General features: G+C 47.6%; 1 pseudogene; it reads left to right on the top strand.

The window, feature by feature from the left end:
* Nucleotides 1–4630: 4630 nt before the first annotated feature.
* On the top strand, nucleotides 4631–5267 carry LOC125531453 (annotated as a pseudogene).
* Nucleotides 5268–5633: the final 366 nt, after the last annotated feature.

Here is a 5633-nt window from a genome sequence, read left to right as displayed (position 1 = left end):
TGCCTGGTAAGAAGAAAACATGGAGGCGTCAGCACAAACATGTACATTGGCACCGGTGTCAATTAACCAATCAGGGGATTGAAATACTGAAAGGATGGTAGGAAAAATACCGTACCCTGATTCCTTCATATCAGTATCACCGATGACAACATTAGCGGACTTGCCGCTCTTCTCATGTTCGCGCTCCTCAAAGCGGTTAGGACACTTCGGAGCCCAGTGATTAGGATCACCGCAGACATGGCAAAGTCCCTTCCCCTTCTTATGAGAATTCTTCTTTAAGTTGGTAGAATGTGATGGCTTGTTCTTTGTATCAAACTTGCCTTTGCCCTGAGTTTTGTTCTTATTGTTTTTGAACTTGTTGGGCTGGGAGTTCTTCTTCTGTACCATGTGGGCACTAGAACCTCCCTCAGCAACTCGAGCACGTGTGTCCTTTGCGCGCGCCTTCTCTTCAACATCAAGAGTACCAATGAGATCCGCAACGGAAAATTCCTGTCTCTTGTGTTTCAGGGAAGTAGCAAAATTGTTCCACGAAGGTGGAAGCTTGGCAATGATGCCTCCGGCAAAAAATTTGTCCGGCAACACACACTTGAAGTACTCAAGTTCTTTTGCGAGCGACTGTATCTCATGAGCCTGCTGTACAACAGGGCGCTCATCAGTCATCTTGTAGTCATAGAATTGCTCCATGACGTACAACTCGCTGCCGGCGTCCGAGGCACCAAACTTGGCCTCGAGCGCAGCCCACATGTCCTTGCCGTTGTCAAATGACATATACGAATCCACAATGGAGTCATCAAGAACACTCAGAAGAGCGCCTTTAAAGAGGGTATCGATCTTCTCAAAAGCTTGCAGCTGTGCTGGATTAAGATCGCCCTCTGGCTTACCCTTGGTGGCATCATAGCAGCCCATGGTCTGAAACCAGTAGACTGCTCTCGTGCGCCACCTCTTATATTGCGCCCCCTTAAAGGCAGGCGTCTTCAGATGCGCAACAAAACCTCTCGGAGTAAATTGCCTATAATCAGGTTTTTGGATTGTTGGAAATATGAGCAAATTTCTACGAGATTTAATCCGAATAAACAGAAGATAAATCATGACCACAGCAGCAGAGATTAAACTAATCATGCGAACTAGCATAGCAGATGAACATATCACATCTAGGGCACATACTAGAAGCATGAATTCTACCACGATCTCGAACAGGAAGGATAGAATCACATACGGTGCAGCGGGTGCAGCACCACCGGCGTTGACGTTGTCGCCCATGTCGTCGAGGACGAGGTTGCTGAGGTCGGGGAAGGAGTCGTTGTTCGCGAAGTCGTCGTTGCCAGCAGTCGCGCGAGTGTGCTCCCCAAAAACCTGATCGCCCCTCTCCCGTACAGGATCACGAGAGGCGGGGTTCCGGAGGCCTGCTGTCCCTTCTCGCGGTGCACGCCGGAAGGAGGGATGGAGAAGACTTGCTTGGCGGCGCAATGATCTGGAACGGTGGTGAGAAACCATACGAAGCGGCGGCGGCTAGGGTAGACGTCTGCCTGACTATATAGTGCGGGCCGGGTAGGTCGTGGGAGTAAACCCCACGTCCGAGTCGTCACGATCCAAAAGAATCGGAAACGGTTCAGTAATTAACGCATCCGTTAATTATTAATTAATGACTCATTAATTTTCCCATACAGCAAAAATATAGACAACGTGCATAGCTTTGTCCTCGGCTCGGCTCAATCCCGCAACCCGCGGCACGGGGCAGCGCGGCGCGGCGCCGTGGCGAGGCGAGCGAGGAGGAGGAGCGCACGTGTAGGTCTCCTCTTCTCATGCTCATACAAGTGGTAGAAGAGCTCACCTTATAAAGAGGTGCAACTCTCTCTCAACTTCAGGGGTGGGACTAAACTTTAGCCTCACTCACTCCACTCACATGTGTGCATGAATGGGCCAAGAGAATTTCAGAATTTTAGTTAGGCTTTAGGCCAAAGGTCTACTAGCAAAATTCCAACACCGAGCTCTTCCTTCAGTGAGATGCATCGTCCGTTCATGTATAGGAAACGATGGGTTGCTTCGGTGACCAGGAGTTCAGGACTGCGCTTTCAAAAAAAAGGAGTCCAGGACTGCAGCGTGCCAAGTAAAAACTGAATCTAAGGAAATGACGGATCGGTTCAGACAGTGACCAAAATAATGGATGCGTATACTACTCCAAAGAAAAATTGAATGACAGGTCGCTTCAGTTACCAGGATCGTTGTGTACTAAGGAAAAACCGAGTCCCATGATTGTTTGATAGAATTATGTGGGCGTTAGCTGGGACGAGACTTGTCTGCTCTCCCGTCGTGTGCCTATCCGTGCTTCCGTCTACGTGGCTTGATTTGATTGAAACAATATAAGGTCCGGCCTCACCCCCTTAAAATCAGGGGGGAGATGATTAGATTAGAAAGAAAAAAAAAAGGAAAAAAACAACCGTAGGATTAAGTGGGAGCACGGATAGGAGCACGAGAAGGGAGCAGGCAAGCCGGATCCCGTTAGCTGTAGGGTTAATGATGATGTGGCTGCAAATGGAATCAGTTTTTGCTTACATGGCATGGTTGCTGATGTGGACAGCTTGCATGTTGAGAGAAATATCATAATGGGGATGAACTATTTAGATATTATAGATTATAGATTATAGATTATATATATGTACTTTAGAAAGTTACTATTCACAGAAAATAAATATGAAATAAATATTATTACACCCTAATTTTGTTTGTATGTATTTTTTTAAATGTATATAGTAGATTTGCAATTTGCAAATTAATTTTAGTTATTTTAGTCTTAATCATATGAATGTTCCAGTCGGTTGCTTTCTGATTGGTCGCTCCCTCGTCTTCACGTTTCCATGGGTCCACCCACTCACGGATCAAACAAAGTTCACTGTGATTGTGATTGGTTGTGTCCCACGTCTTACGGATCGATCCTTGTTTTGACCCGATCCTAGCCGTTCGTCCACATCCGACGCAAGAGGTGCATGCCATGAAATTCAGGTGGAAGCTTAAATATATTTTTTGACAAAAAATACCTCAATGCAATCGTACAAAGGGAAATCATCGTCCAAATCCAATGCGAGATACTAATTGACAATCAGTACCTCCTCCGCGGCGGCGCTACGGAACGACTGCACCTTCTTAACGCTCAGCATGTGGGTGATCACGAGCTTCCTTGCTTGCCGCCAGTACTCACCATATGGCGCGAAGCCGATGTCAAACGAGCCGTACATGATGGTGTCGGAGACCACGGAGTGGGGCTATGACGAAAGACGTGGTCGTGAGTGTGCAGCACCGCCTCCGCAGCGCGCGGCGAAGACACGACGAGGGTCAGCATGGCACCCAGGTACAGGAGCATCACGTTGTCTGTTGGATAATATGTCCGGGTGTCATATTGTCATCACATGTAAGCATTGGTCTCCAGGGAATATGTTTGGATTTGGCCAGGCGTCATCTTGGTGGATCCGTCTGGATGGGTCGGCCCTCATGGTCCTTGATCTGTTTGCGGGTATGGTCCTTATGATCTATTTTTTTTCTTTGTCGACGGTGAGCCAGCCTTTTGGGGTCCTTAGCGCAATGACTTCCTAACTATCAACTATAAATAAGGGTTGTCTAACTTTGATGAGAAAAGGACGATAACAGACAGAAGCACACCTTGGGCTCATTCTCATGCTTGTAGACTTTGTAGTCGGCGTTTGGAAGGTTTATGAACCTGATTGTAATATTTGTCACTTCCGATAATCTTTGTAGCGTTGTTACAAATTATATTAATAGGATTGGGGGACTTCTCTAAGAAAAAAAATGTAGGCCTCGCGAATTCATGTTTGTTGATGGAACTAATTAACGCGAGTACTTATTAGTAAATTCTAATTTAGCCATCACATTAAAACCATTAAGCTACGCGTGAAGGACGGTCAACCAGCTATGCCACGTGGTGCAAACTGGTTGCCCGCGGTGATAAATCTTTTGTAATTTTTCAGATGAAGGTGTGGATTATTTTTTAAATGTATTTTTTAGATGGAGATGAAGACCTCTGATATTTTTTAAATGATGGGTTATGCAAAGTGGCACTCGCTGGTAGGCTGTTGTGGTAATTTTTTTTCTTTTTTAGATGAAGGTGAGGATTAACTTTTTTTTGAGATTTTTTTAGACGGAGGCCAAGACTTTATTTATTTTTTAAATAGAAACGTGTGCATAGCTTCCTCTCAATCTGCGCCACAGGATGGCGCTCCAATCACTAGTTATTGACACTGGAGGTACAGTACGACGATCGGTCGCTGGCGGTGGTGGCATGCCTTTGCCACGGCATCCTTTGGTTTGACTATTGAGCAGCGCGGTGACTGTGTTGGTGAGTGTTAGGGATCTTTTGTGATCTCACTAATAGCACATGATTACTCTTGGATACAAGGATTTGGATATGCTAAAAATACGATGTGTAATCCTGAGATCTTTTATGATTCGCTTCCAATGAAGTACTACGATTGCATATGTCCAATTTCAGATATACGCTTCCTACGTATGAATTTATGAAGCATATCTCAAATGATTTGATCGAATTTGATGGATTTATTTTCTTTTATTTATGATATGATACACCGCCTACTAAGATTAGACTTATAACAAGAGACAAATGGGAGAGAGGGAGGGTGAGACAGATCGAGAGACAATACGCCACCATTATGGCCGTGGGCACATCCTCTTCTATGCTCGGCGGCGCTTTCCTTCTCCTCGTCCTCTCCTCGGCCACTGAAGTTCAGGGCGGGCCAAGCTCGAGCGCCGCGCCACGTTCCCCGCTGGACTACCTCTGCAACAACCTCGGACCTTGGTACGTCGGGGCGAACGACTGCGTGTCCACACTCTGCATCGACTCCTCCTGCCGCTCTGCGCCCGGCTTGCCGGAGCTCGCAGTGATCGCCACCAGGCTGACGGTGTCCAACGCCACGGTGGCCAAGGCGAGCATCGAGCATGCGCTCGCCCACGTCAAGGACGGCAAGGCCAGGAAGGTAATGCGGTCGTGCCTCCAACTCTACACCGGCGCCATCCCAAGGCTGCAGTGGGCGGCGCGGTCGGCTGCTGCTGGGCGATACAGCGGTGTACCGGAGGTGATACTGGCTGCTAGGTACGTCTCATCTAAGTGCACCAATTTGGCCGGCGAGGGGGCACTTCCCAAGGAGAACGTTGAGTTCTTCATGATGGCCTACGTCGCGGAGGCCGTCGTCGAAGGGCCCCTCCGTAATAATAAGATAAAGACGCTGTCAAAACTGTAAGAACTATGCAATGGTGTATTTGTGGCCGGCCAATCAAGTCACCGTTGCTTGGTCCCTTTTCGTTGTTGGTGTGTGAATATAGATAGACTGCGTTGGGCTGTGGTTGGTGGTTGCTCGACCGGAACGACCGATCGCAATACCTACATCTACGTCTACTTCTACGTGTTTAGTGGTCTCTAGCAAGCCACGACCGACTCCTGTTTCACATACGTGAGGCGCAGGCTCACGACTGCTCGCCGCTAGTGACAAAAACAAGGAAATACGTGTTTTATTTGACGCTCCGGCCCGTTCAGGACTGGACAGTCCTGGTCCGCTCAAAAACAAGGAAATACATGTTTTATTTGGACACGCCGCACGCGCGGTTCA

The sequence above is a fragment of the Triticum urartu genome, unplaced genomic scaffold (genome assembly GCF_003073215.2).
Source record: "Triticum urartu cultivar G1812 unplaced genomic scaffold, Tu2.1 TuUngrouped_contig_7121, whole genome shotgun sequence".
In the NCBI taxonomy this organism is placed as follows: domain Eukaryota; kingdom Viridiplantae; phylum Streptophyta; class Magnoliopsida; order Poales; family Poaceae; genus Triticum; species Triticum urartu.
This window is presented reverse-complemented; position numbering and strand designations above follow the sequence as displayed.